Source organism: Gopherus flavomarginatus, chromosome 2 (genome assembly GCF_025201925.1).
Source record: "Gopherus flavomarginatus isolate rGopFla2 chromosome 2, rGopFla2.mat.asm, whole genome shotgun sequence".
Taxonomy (NCBI): Eukaryota; Metazoa; Chordata; order Testudines; family Testudinidae; genus Gopherus; species Gopherus flavomarginatus.
Window position 1 is genome coordinate 281674378 of NC_066618.1, and position 12952 is coordinate 281687329.

Here is a 12952-nt window from a genome sequence, read left to right on the forward strand (position 1 = left end):
TCTGCCCTCCAGGACCCCCTTCCCTAGGCTGCCTATCAAAGCAAAGATGCTCAAAGTAGCCATCTCCTTTCATTTGCATAACCTTGAAGACACAGACAGGCCACTCAACCAATCTTCTCCCCGCTCCCTTCTCGGCAATGCCTAAGACAACAGTCCTCTAGCTGGCCAAGCCAAGAGCTCTCTAGAAACCACAGCCTATGCAGTTTTGGACACCCAGAGCACCTTTCTTCGGCACCAGAGACCAAACTGGAGAAAGTCAGCGGTGGGGAGCCGGGCTCTGCAACGAGGGGTGTTTCCTGAACCCCAGGGCCAGTCTTACCATTCTCCAGGGAGCGGGAGCATTGACATGATAGTTTATCAAACCACTCAATAGTTTTTTCAGGTCCTTATTTTTGCTAAGCACTAACACTTTCTGCAATCGTGTCTTGAAGTTCTGAGACTGAAGGAGTCTCGCAGTGTAAAACACAGAACACCCACATAGGGTGGAGATTGGAAAAATCAAATCACGTTAATATCACGGTATGATTGGCCCACAAGGAGACGCTGCCCGCCTATTTCTTTGCGTCCTTGTCATAAACAGATAAGTAAGAGTTTATTGAACAGAAGTACTTCATCTCTCTTTTGCCTGTAAAGGGTTAAGTTCAGAGAGCCTGGCTGTCACCTGACCAGAGAACCAATCAGGGGACAGGATACTTTCAAATCTTGAAGGAGGAAAGTTTTTGTGTGTGCTGTTAGATTTTGGTGGTTGTTCACTCTGGGGGCTCAGAGGGACCAGACGTGCAACCAGGTTTCTCTCCAATCTCCCTGATACAGGCTCTTATAGGTTCAAAATAGTAAGTACTAGGTAGATAAAGCGAGTTAGGCTTATGTTTGGTTTTTTTATTTGCAAATGTGTATTTGGCTGGAAGGAGTTTAAATGTGTATTTGGTTGGGAGGAGTTCAAATGTGTATTTGCCTGGAAGGAGTCAAATTTGTATTTTGCTAAAAGGATTTTAAGTTGTACTTGAATACTTAGGCTGGGAGGGTATTCCCAGTGTCTATAGTTGAAAGACCTTGTAACATATTCCATCTTAAATTTATAAAGATCATTTTTACCTTTGTTCTTTCTTTAATTCAAAGTTATTCTTGTTTAAGAACCTGATTGTTTTTTTTTTATTCTGGTGTGAGACCCCAGGGGACGGGGTCTGAATTCAGCAGGGAATTGGTGGGGAGAAAGGAGGGAAGGGGGAGAGAGAGGCTAATTTCTCTCTGTGTTAGGATTACTGTCTCTCTCAGGGAGAATCTGGGAGGGGAAGAGAGAAGGAGGGGGGAAGGTGCATTTTCCTCTCTGTTTTAAGATTCAAGGAGTTTGAATCACAGTGATCTTCCAGGGTAACCCAGGGAGGGGAAGCCTGGGAGAGGCAACGGTGAGGGAAAGGGTTTACTTTCCTTATCTTAAGATCCAGAGGGTCTGGGTCTTGGGGGTCCCCGGGGCAAGGCTTTAGGGGGACCAGAGTGTACCAGGCACTGGAATTCCTGGTTGGTGGCAGCGCTACAGGTTCTAAGCTGGTAATTGAGCTTAGAAGAATTCATGCTGGTAATCCATCTTTTGGACGCTAAGGTTCAGAGTGGGGAATTATACCATGACAGTCCCTTTAGCGCGTCGCTGAATTCAATCGCTCAATCAATCACCCACTGATAAAGACAAGCTAAGAAGGTAAATTTGGGCTGAAAACCACAAATCTATGCCTGAATACCAACAAGAAAATCAGTGCTTCGAACTTTTCAAGACAAGTAAAGACAGGAGCCAAGAGGATGCATTGTGCTGCAAGTACGGTAATGTTGAGGTCAGCGCTCGCGATGACTGAATAAAGGAGCGTGTCAAAAGCAAGCAACACGAGAAGCTTAAAGAAGACAGTGAGCTTTGGGATAAACGGTCAATATGAGGAGCTTTCAATGGGGCTTTAGCGAAAGAGAGCCCAGAGCACGAGCGTGGCAATAAATTTCTGCATGCTCTTTGTTTCCTGGGACAATCACCGTTAAATTGCTGGGGGTGTGTTGTGGGGGCCTATTAGTGACTTTGTGCAGCAATCGTGTCCAGCAGCAAGAACCCTTCCTAATGCGGACAACCTGATTCGTAAGGATCTGAAAGATAATGATGATGCTTTAGTAGCAAAACTGATGCAAGGAATGGATGGAGATGTGGCGTCTAGTCTGATTTTTCAGGAGTCTCCTGATGCTTTGGACTTTCCAATTCTTGGCCATTGGTTACTGTTGCTTGATTTCAAAGTCAGAAAGCCTCGGTGCTTTTGTGCTGAGGAGACATTCGTTCCCGCTGCTCATAACCGTTTTGTCGCCACAGCCATAACTAACATGGTGGAGATGTACCAGCTATATTGGCTACAACTGATTCAAATTCTGCATCCTACAGGGACAAGTTTGCCTGGGACGTTAAACTCATTCAGAAGCCGGAGCTGCTGCCTATTTTCTGTCCCGCTCATCTGGTTAATCTTGCGCTCTCAGCATCTACTGCTACAGAGGAAATGAAAGAAGTTCAATCTTGCAGCATTGGATTAAGGGCCTTTTTCGAGCATGCGAACAATTGGAAGGCCTTCTTTTACACAGAGCGAGACCAGTGCAGAGGCCCGCCCGTTGTGCCACGTGGGGAGAGGAGCTGGTATTTTCCTGCCCGTCACGTAAATAACACGGCGACTGTGCTAATGCCTCTCCTAGATCATCCTGAGTGTGTTGGTTCTCAAGCAGAAACTCTGAAGAGACTGGCGACTAAGCAGAACGACTGCCAGATTCTGCGCACCAAGGTAATGTTCATTGTTGGAAGCTTGCAATCGCTGTGCGACACACAGAAAACACTGGAGTTTTCTCTGGCTACTGCCACCACGTTTGCCAATACAGATGTTTAATGGATCCTGACAACCAAAATCTCAGCTGAATTGAGCACAAAAGCTGAAGGAGAAGCAGACAGCGAGAAAACCCAGCTGTTTCTGGAAATCCTTCTGACCCTGGAACACAAGGAAACCAAAAAAGCATTCAAAACCTTCCATACAATGCCCAGCGAGAAATGGAAGACGACCGTGACCCGTAATCTGAACCCCAAAGTGCGTGGTGCCGAAGATTCTTTTTGGAATGTCCTCTTCCAGGTGTTTCACCCCCTTCTTCAAGGTCAATTTTGCAGCAGACTGCGGCCGTTATGCCAGAGTGGTGCAACTATTTGCCACTAAAGATGAACTTTCAAATCTGAAAGGAGAAGTTACTACTGACATAAACGTGCCTACCCCTGACAACGCAAACCTGGATGTGCTGGCTTTTTGGAACAGTCATCAAGACACACTTCCCAACTGCAGCAAAGAGGCACGGTGAGCTTTGAGATGTACCTCCTTATCGATTGAGGCAGAGTGCATAGTTTCAAAGTTGGGCTACCTCCAAGCCAGCATGAGGCTCAACTGGAGCGAGGATAGCTTGAAGAAAATTACCTGAGCGTACGCAAACCAGGATTATGGAAAAACTACTAGCTCCGAGAGAGACAAAATACACCTTTCTACATTAAAAGAAAGTTCCCATTATAGGGTCATAAAATGCTTATGTTGCAAACAGTTTTCCTTCCCCTCCTCCCCCACCCCAATTTTTCACAATTTCTTCAATTCTTTCATATTTATCCTGATTCCATGCTGGTTTGAAGCTTTGGAAAATAAACACTGAAAAACTCCCAGAATTTCTTTTTCACAAGTAAAAACGGGAAACACAGACCACTACTTCAAAGCAGGGTTATAGAACCATAGGTTTTCCTTTGAACCGGACCAGAGTCCAGATAATCCCCCTTACAATTTCTAAGGGCTAGTCACCTGGATGAAAGTCGCTCAGCAGCGTTTAACCCAGAGCTGGGGACATGTTCTAGCCTTCTCAGAGAGCAAGAATGGTGGGAATCCTGGCTACTATCCTGCCCATCTCAGCTTTGCCACGCGGGAAGAGACAAAATCTTCCCGAGCGCCAGTGGCTCCCGTGGTGTTAGTAGGGAAGTGTCATTCATTGCTTCCAGCGTGGAGGACAATTGGCAGGTACCATGGGGAGAAGCATTGTCAGACTCAGTGAAGGAAGGAGAAATAGCTATTCAGATGAAGTAGAACAAGCCAGAGAGAAAAGACAAGCTTTTAATGGGAAACCTGCTGATTGCAGAGACAAGGAGCAAGGACATCATGGAGACACAGTAATGTGCACAAAGAAAGCCCTTCTCTGAAAGCCTGCTGATAGATACCACCCAGTCACACAACATCTGAAAGCAGATGGAGCATTTCACTGCTGAGAACTCAGCACACCAAAGCCACAAGGAGCACAGCTCCCAGAGGAGGAAACACCCAAACTTTTCTTCACACCCAACAGAACAAGTTCAAAGCTAACCACTCAGACTGTGTTCCTTTCCCCTGCTCTTCTCAGGAAGAGCAAGACACTCTTCCACAGCAGAAAGCAGCTGCCCCAGAACAGCACTCTCAGCCATTGTCATGCTCAGAAAGAAACACTACAGTTCCTCATCGTGGTTAGCGAGACCAAGCTTTTGCAACCACCCTTCTCCAGTCACCAACTAAAGAAATGATCCCTGAAAGCATAGCCTTAACCAACACCCACCTGGACAGTCACAGACCATTCCGGCGCATTGTCCTCTAACTGGTGGGTGCTACAATTTGGCCTTCCCGAGAGAGAGAGCACTACGAGAAGCCCCACGTGAACAGATCCTGGCTCTCAACTCTGCCCTCCAGGACCCCCTTCCCTAGGCTGCCTATCAAAGCAAAGATGCTCAAAGTAGCCATCCCCTTTCATTTGCATAACCTGAAGACACAGACAGGCCACTCAACCAATCTTCTCCCCGCTCCCTTCTCGGCAATGCCTAAGACAACAGTCCTCTAGCTGGCCAAGCCAAGAGCTCTCTAGAAACCACAGCCTATGCAGTTTTGGACACCCAGAGCACCTTTCTTCGGCACCAGAGACCAAACTGGAGAAAGTCAGCGGTGGGGAGCCGGGCTCTGCAACGAGGGGTGTTTCCTGAACCCCAGGGCCAGTCTTACCATTCTCCAGGGAGCGCGAGCATTGACATGATAGTTTATCAAACCACTCAATAGTTTTTTCAGGTCCTTATTTTTGCTAAGCACTAACACTTTCTGCAATCGTGTCTTGAAGTTCTGAGACTGAAGGAGTCTCGCAGTGTAAAACACAGAACACCCACATAGGGTGGAGATTGGAAAAATCAAATCACGTTAATATCACGGTATGATTGGCCCACAAGGAGACGCTGCCCGCCTATTTCTTTGCGTCCTTGTCATAAACAGATAAGTAAGAGTTTATTGAACAGAAGTACTTCATCTCTCTTTTGTCCTGTAAAGGGTTAAGTTCAGAGAGCCTGGCTGTCACCTGACCAGAGAACCAATCAGGGGACAGGATACTTTCAAATCTTGAAGGAGGGAAGTTTTTGTGTGTGCTGTTAGATTTTGGTGGTTGTTCACTCTGGGGGCTCAGAGGGACCAGACGTGCAACCAGGTTTCTCTCCAATCTCCCTGATACAGGCTCTTATAGGTTCAAAATAGTAAGTACTAGGTAGATAAAGCGAGTTAGGCTTATGTTTGGTTTTTTTATTTGCAAATGTGTATTTGGCTGGAAGGAGTTTAAATGTGTATTTGGTTGGGAGGAGTTCAAATGTGTATTTGCCTGGAAGGAGTCAAATTTGTATTTTGCTAAAAGGATTTTAAGTTGTACTTGAATACTTAGGCTGGGAGGGTATTCCCAGTGTCTATAGTTGAAAGACCTTGTAACATATTCCATCTTAAATTTATAAAGATCATTTTTACCTTTGTTCTTTCTTTAATTCAAAGTTATTCTTGTTTAAGAACCTGATTGTTTTTTTTTTATTCTGGTGTGAGACCCCAGGGGACGGGGTCTGAATTCAGCAGGGAATTGGTGGGGAGAACGGAGGGAAGGGGGAGAGAGAGGCTAATTTCTCTCTGTGTTAGGATTACTGTCTCTCTCAGGGAGAATCTGGGAGGGGAAGAGAGAAGGAGGGGGGAAGGTGCATTTTCCTCTCTGTTTTAAGATTCAAGGAGTTTGAATCACAGTGATCTTCCAGGGTAACCCAGGGAGGGGAAGCCTGGGAGAGGCAACGGTGAGGGAAAGGGTTTACTTTCCTTATCTTAAGATCCAGAGGGTCTGGGTCTTGGGGGTCCCCGGGGCAAGGCTTTAGGGGGACCATAGTGTGCCAGGCACTGGAATTCCTGGTTGGTGGCAGCGCTACAGGTTCTAAGCTGGTAATTGAGCTTAGAAGAATTCATGCTGGTAATCCATCTTTTGGACGCTAAGGTTCAGAGTGGGGAATTATACCATGACAGTCCCTTTAGCGCAGGCGCTGAATTCAATCGCTCAATCAATCACCCACTGATAAAGACAAGCTAAGAAGGTAAATTTGGGCTGAAAACCACAAATCTATGCCTGAATACCAACAAGAAAATCAGTGCTTCGAACTTTTCAAGACAAGTAAAGACAGGAGCCAAGAGGATGCATTGTGCTGCAAGTACGGCAGTGTTGAGGTCAGCGCTCGCGATGACTGAATAAAGGAGCGTGTCAAAAGCAAGCAACACGAGAAGCTTAAAGAAGAAAGTGAGCTTTGGGATAAACGGTCAATATGAGGAGCTTTCAATGGGGCTTTAGCGAAAGAGAGCCCAGAGCACGAGCGTGGCAATAAATTTCTGCATGCTCTTTGTTTCCTGGGACAATCACCGTTAAAGTGCTGGGGGTGGGTTGTGGGGGCCTATTAGTGACTTTGTGCAGCAATCGTGTCCAGCAGCAAGAACCCTTCCTAATGCGGACAACCTGATTCGTAAGGATCTGAAAGATAATGATGATGCTTTAGTAGCAAAACTGATGCAAGGAATGGATGGAGATGTGGCGTCTAGTCTGATTTTTCAGGAGTCTCCTGATGCTTTGGACCTTCCAATTCTTGGCCATTGGTTACTGTTGGTTGATTTCAAAGTCAGAAAGCCTCGGTGCTTTTGTGCTGAGGAGACATTCGTTCCCGCTGCTCATAACCGTTTTGTCGCCGCAGCCATAACTAACATGGTGGAGATGTACCAGCTATATTGGCTACAACTGATTCAAATTCTGCATCCTACAGGGACAAGTTTGCCTGGGACGTTAAACTCATTCAGAAGCCGGAGCTGCTGCCTATTTTCTGTCCCGCTCATCTGGTTAATCTTGCGCTCTCAGCATCTACTGCTACAGAGGAAATGAAAGAAGTTCAATCTTGCAGCATTGGATTAAGGGCCTTTTTCGAGCATGTGAACAACTGGAAGGCCTTCTTTTACACAGAGCGAGACCAGTGCAGAGGCCCGCCCGTTGTGCCACGTGGGGAGAGGAGCTGGTATTTTCCTGCCCGTCACGTAAATAACACGGCGACTGTGCTAATGCCTCTCCTAGATCATCCTGAGTGTGTTGGTTCTCAAGCAGAAACTCTGAAGAGACTGGCGACTAAGCAGAACGACTGCCAGATTCTGCGCACCAAGGTAATGTTCATTGTTGGAAGCTTGCAATCGCTGTGCGACACACAGAAAACACTGGAGTTTTCTCTGGCTACTGCCACCACGTTTGCCAATACAGATGTTTAATGGATCCTGACAACCAAAATCTCAGCTGAATTGAGCACAAAAGCTGAAGGAGAAGCAGACAGCGAGAAAACCCAGCTGTTTCTGGAAATCCTTCTGACCCTGGAACACAAGGAAACCAAAAAAGCATTCAAAACCTTCCATACAATGCCCAGCGAGAAATGGGAGACGACCGTGACCCGTAATCTGAACCCCAAAGTGCGTGGTGCCGAAGATTCTTTTTGGAATGTCCTCTTCCAGGTGTTTCACCCCCTTCTTCAAGGTCAATTTTGCAGCAGACTGCGGCCGTTATGCCAGAGTGGTGCAACTATTTGCCACTAAAGATGAACTTTCAAATCTGAAAGGAGAAGTTACTACTGACATAAACGTGCCTACCCCTGACAACGCAAACCTGGATGTGCTGGCTTTTTGGAACAGTCATCAAGACACACTTCCCAACTGCAGCAAAGAGGCACGGTGAGCTTTGAGAGTACCTCCTTATCGATTGAGGCAGAGTGCATAGTTTCAAAGTTGGGCTACCTCCAAGCCAGCATGAGGCTCAACTGGAGCGAGGATAGCTTGAAGAAAATTACCTGAGCGTACGCAAACCAGGATTATGGAAAAACTACTAGCTCCGAGAGAGACAAAATACACCTTTCTACATTAAAAGAAAGTTCCCATTATAGGGTCATAAAATGCTTATGTTGCAAACAGTTTTCCTTCCCCTCCTCCCCCACCCCAATTTTTCACAATTTCTTCAATTCTTTCATATTTATCCTGATTCCATGCTGGTTTGAAGCTTTGGAAAATAAACACTGAAAAACTCCCAGAATTTCTTTTTCACAAGTAAAAACGGGAAACACAGACCACTACTTCAAAGCAGGGTTATAGAACCATAGGTTTTCCTTTGAACCGGACCAGAGTCCAGATAATCCCCCTTACAATTTCTAAGGGCTAGTCACCTGGATGAAAGTCGCTCAGCAGCGTTTAACCCAGAGCTGGGGACATGTTCTAGCCTTCTCAGAGAGCAAGAATGGTGGGAATCCTGGCTACTATCCTGCCCATCTCAGCTTTGCCACGCGGGAAGAGACAAAATCTTCCCGAGCGCCAGTGGCTCCCGTGGTGTTAGTAGGGAAGTGTCATTCATTGCTTCCAGCGTGGAGGACAATTGGCAGGTACCATGGGGAGAAGCATTGTCAGACTCAGTGAAGGAAGGAGAAATAGCTATTCAGATGAAGTAGAACAAGCCAGAGAGAAAAGACAAGCTTTTAATGGGAAACCTGCTGATTGCAGAGACAAGGAGCAAGGACATCATGGAGACACAGTAATGTGCACAAAGAAAGCCCTTCTCTGAAAGCCTGCTGATAGATACCACCCAGTCACACAACATCTGAAAGCAGATGGAGCATTTCACTGCTGAGAACTCAGCACACCAAAGCCACAAGGAGCACAGCTCCCAGGGGAGGAAACACCCAAACGTTTCTTCACACCCAACAAAACAAGTTCAAAGCTAACCACTCAGACTGTGTTCCTTTCCCTTGCTCTTCTCAGGAAGAGCAAGACACTCTTCCACAGCAGAAAGCAGCTGCCCCAGAACAGCACTCTCAGCCATTGTCATGCTCAGAAAGAAACACTACAGATCCTCATCATGGTTAGCGAGACCAAGCTTTTGCAACCACCCTTCTCCAGTCACCAACTAAAGAAATGATCCCTGAAAGCATAGCCTTAACCAACACCCACCTGGACAGTCACAGACCATTCCGGCGCATTGTCTTCTAACTGGTGGGTGCTACAATTTGGCCTTCCCGAGAGAGAGAGCACTACGAGAAGCCCCACGTGAACAGATCCTGGCTCTCAACTCTGCCCTCCAGGACCCCCTTCCCTAGGCTGCCTATCAAAGCAAAGATGCTCAAAGTAGCCATCCCCTTTCATTTGCATAACCTGAAGACACAGACAGGCCACTCAACCAATCTTCTCCCCGCTCCCTTCTCGGCAATGCCTAAGACAACAGTCCTCTAGCTGGCCAAGCCAAGAGCTCTCTAGAAACCACAGCCTATGCAGTTTTGGACACCCAGAGCACCTTTCTTCGGCACCAGAGACCAAACTGGAGAAAGTCAGCGGTGGGGAGCCGGGCTCTGCAACGAGGGGTGTTTCCTGAACCCCAGGGCCAGTCTTACCATTCTCCAGGGAGCGGGAGCATTGACATGATAGTTTATCAAACCACTCAATAGTTTTTTCAGGTCCTTATTTTTGCTAAGCACTAACACTTTCTGCAATCGTGTCTTGAAGTTCTGAGACTGAAGGAGTCTCGCAGTGTAAAACACAGAACACCCACATAGGGTGGAGATTGGAAAAATCAAATCACGTTAATATCACAGTATGATTGGCCCACAAGGAGACGCTGCCCGCCTATTTCTTTGCGTCCTTGTCATAAACAGATAAGTAAGAGTTTATTGAACAGAAGTACTTCATCTCTCTTTTGTCTGTAAAGGGTTAAGTTCAGAGAGCCTGGCTGTCACCTGACCAGAGAACCAATCAGGGGACAGGATACTTTCAAATCTTGAAGGAGGGAAGTTTTTGTGTGTGCTGTTAGATTTTGGTGGTTGTTCACTCTGGGGGCTCAGAGGGACCAGACGTGCAACCAGGTTTCTCTCCAATCTCCCTGATACAGGCTCTTATAGGTTCAAAATAGTAAGTACTAGGTAGATAAAGCGAGTTAGGCTTATGTTTGGTTTTTTTATTTGCAAATGTGTATTTGGCTGGAAGGAGTTTAAATGTGTATTTGGTTGGGAGGAGTTCAAATGTGTATTTGCCTGGAAGGAGTCAAATTTGTTTTTTGCTAAAAGGATTTTAAGTTGTACTTGAATACTTAGGCTGGGAGGGTATTCCCAGTGTCTATAGTTGAAAGACCTTGTAACATATTCCATCTTAAATTTATAAAGATCATTTTTACCTTTGTTCTTTCTTTAATTCAAAGTTATTCTTGTTTAAGAACCTGATTGTTTTTTTTTTATTCTGGTGTGAGACCCCAGGGGACGGGGTCTGAATTCAGCAGGGAATTGGTGGGGAGAACGGAGGGAAGGGGGAGAGAGAGGCTAATTTCTCTCTGTGTTAGGATTACTGTCTCTCTCAGGGAGAATCTGGGAGGGGAAGAGAGAAGGAGGGGGGAAGGTGCATTTTCCTCTCTGTTTTAAGATTCAAGGAGTTTGAATCACAGTGATCTTCCAGGGTAACCCAGGGAGGGGAAGCCTGGGAGAGGCAACGGTGAGGGAAAGGGTTTACTTTCCTTATCTTAAGATCCAGAGGGTCTGGGTCTTGGGGGTCCCCGGGGCAAGGCTTTAGGGGGACCACAGTGTGCCAGGCACTGGAATTCCTGGTTGGTGGCAGCGCTACAGGTTCTAAGCTGGTAATTGAGCTTAGAAGAATTCATGCTGGTAATCCATCTTTTGGACGCTAAGGTTCAGAGTGGGGAATTATACCATGACAGTCCCTTTAGCGCAGCGCTGAATTCAATCGCTCAATCAATCACCCACTGATAAAGACAAGCTAAGAAGGTAAATTTGGGCTGAAAACCACAAATCTATGCCTGAATACCAACAAGAAAATCAGTGCTTCGAACTTTTCAAGACAAGTAAAGACAGGAGCCAAGAGGATGCATTGTGCTGCAAGTACGGCAGTGTTGAGGTCAGCGCTCGCGATGACTGAATAAAGGAGCGTGTCAAAAGCAAGCAACACGAGAAGCTTAAAGAAGAAAGTGAGCTTTGGGATAAACGGTCAATATGAGGAGCTTTCAATGGGGCTTTAGCGAAAGAGAGCCCAGAGCACGAGCGTGGCAATAAATTTCTGCATGCTCTTTGTTTCCTGGGACAATCACCGTTAAATTGCTGGGGGTGGGTTGTGGGGGCCTATTAGTGACTTTGTGCAGCAATCGTGTCCAGCAGCAAGAACCCTTCCTAATGCGGACAACCTGATTCGTAAGGATCTGAAAGATAATGATGATGCTTTAGTAGCAAAACTGATGCAAGGAATGGATGGAGATGTGGCGTCTAGTCTGATTTTTCAGGAGTCTCCTGATGCTTTGGACCTTCCAATTCTTGGCCATTGGTTACTGTTGGTTGATTTCAAAGTCAGAAAGCCTCGGTGCTTTTGTGCTGAGGAGACATTCGTTCCCGCTGCTCATAACCGTTTTGTCGCCGCAGCCATAACTAACATGGTGGAGATGTACCAGCTATATTGGCTACAACTGATTCAAATTCTGCATCCTACAGGGACAAGTTTGCCTGGGACGTTAAACTCATTCAGAAGCCGGAGCTGCTGCCTATTTTCTGTCCCGCTCATCTGGTTAATCTTGCGCTCTCAGCATCTACTGCTACAGAGGAAATGAAAGAAGTTCAATCTTGCAGCATTGGATTAAGGGCCTTTCTCGAGCATGTGAACAATTGGAAGGCCTTCTTTTACACAGAGCGAGACCAGTGCAGAGGCCCGCCCGTTGTGCCACGTGGGGAGAGGAGCTGGTATTTTCCTGCCCGTCACGTAAATAACACGGCGACTGTGCTAATGCCTCTCCTAGATCATCCTGAGTGTGTTGGTTCTCAAGCAGAAACTCTGAAGAGACTGGCGACTAAGCAGAACGACTGCCAGATTCTGCGCACCAAGGTAATGTTCATTGTTGGAAGCTTGCAATCGCTGTGCGACACACAGAAAACACTGGAGTTTTCTCTGGCTACTGCCACCACGTTTGCCAATACAGATGTTTAATGGATCCTGACAACCAAATTCTCAGCTGAATTGAGCACAAAAGCTGAAGGAGAAGCAGACAGCGAGAAAACCCAGCTGTTTCTGGAAATCCTTCTGACCCTGGAACACAAGGAAACCAAAAAAGCATTCAAAACCTTCCATACAATGCCCAGCGAGAAATGGGAGACGACCGTGACCCGTAATCTGAACCCCAAAGTGCGTGGTGCCGAAGATTCTTTTTGGAATGTCCTCTTCCAGGTGTTTCACCCCCTTCTTCAAGGTCAATTTTGCAGCAGACTGCGGCCGTTATGCCAGAGTGGTGCAACTATTTGCCACTAAAGATGAACTTTCAAATCTGAAAGGAGAAGTTACTACTGACATAAACGTGCCTACCCCTGACAACGCAAACCTGGATGTGCTGGCTTTTTGGAACAGTCATCAAGACACACTTCCCAACTGCAGCAAAGAGGCACGGTGAGCTTTGAGTGTACCTCCTTATCGATTGAGGCAGAGTGCATAGTTTCAAAGTTGGGCTACCTCCAAGCCAGCATGAGGCTCAACTGGAGCGAGGATAGCTTGAAGAAAATTACCTGAGCGTACGC

At 46.5% G+C, this 12952-nt stretch overlaps 2 non-coding genes across 2 annotated transcripts; both read right to left on the minus strand.

The window, feature by feature from the left end:
* Nucleotides 1–4390: 4390 nt before the first annotated feature.
* LOC127046111 (small nucleolar RNA U3) lies at nucleotides 4391–4604 on the minus strand. Its single transcript, XR_007772968.1, has one exon. It is a non-coding gene; the product is annotated as a small nucleolar RNA U3 (small nucleolar RNA).
* Nucleotides 4605–9126: 4522 nt separating this feature from the next.
* On the minus strand, nucleotides 9127–9340 carry LOC127046112 (small nucleolar RNA U3). Its single transcript, XR_007772969.1, has one exon. It is a non-coding gene; the product is annotated as a small nucleolar RNA U3 (small nucleolar RNA).
* Between the last annotated feature and the right edge of the window lie 3612 nt (nucleotides 9341–12952).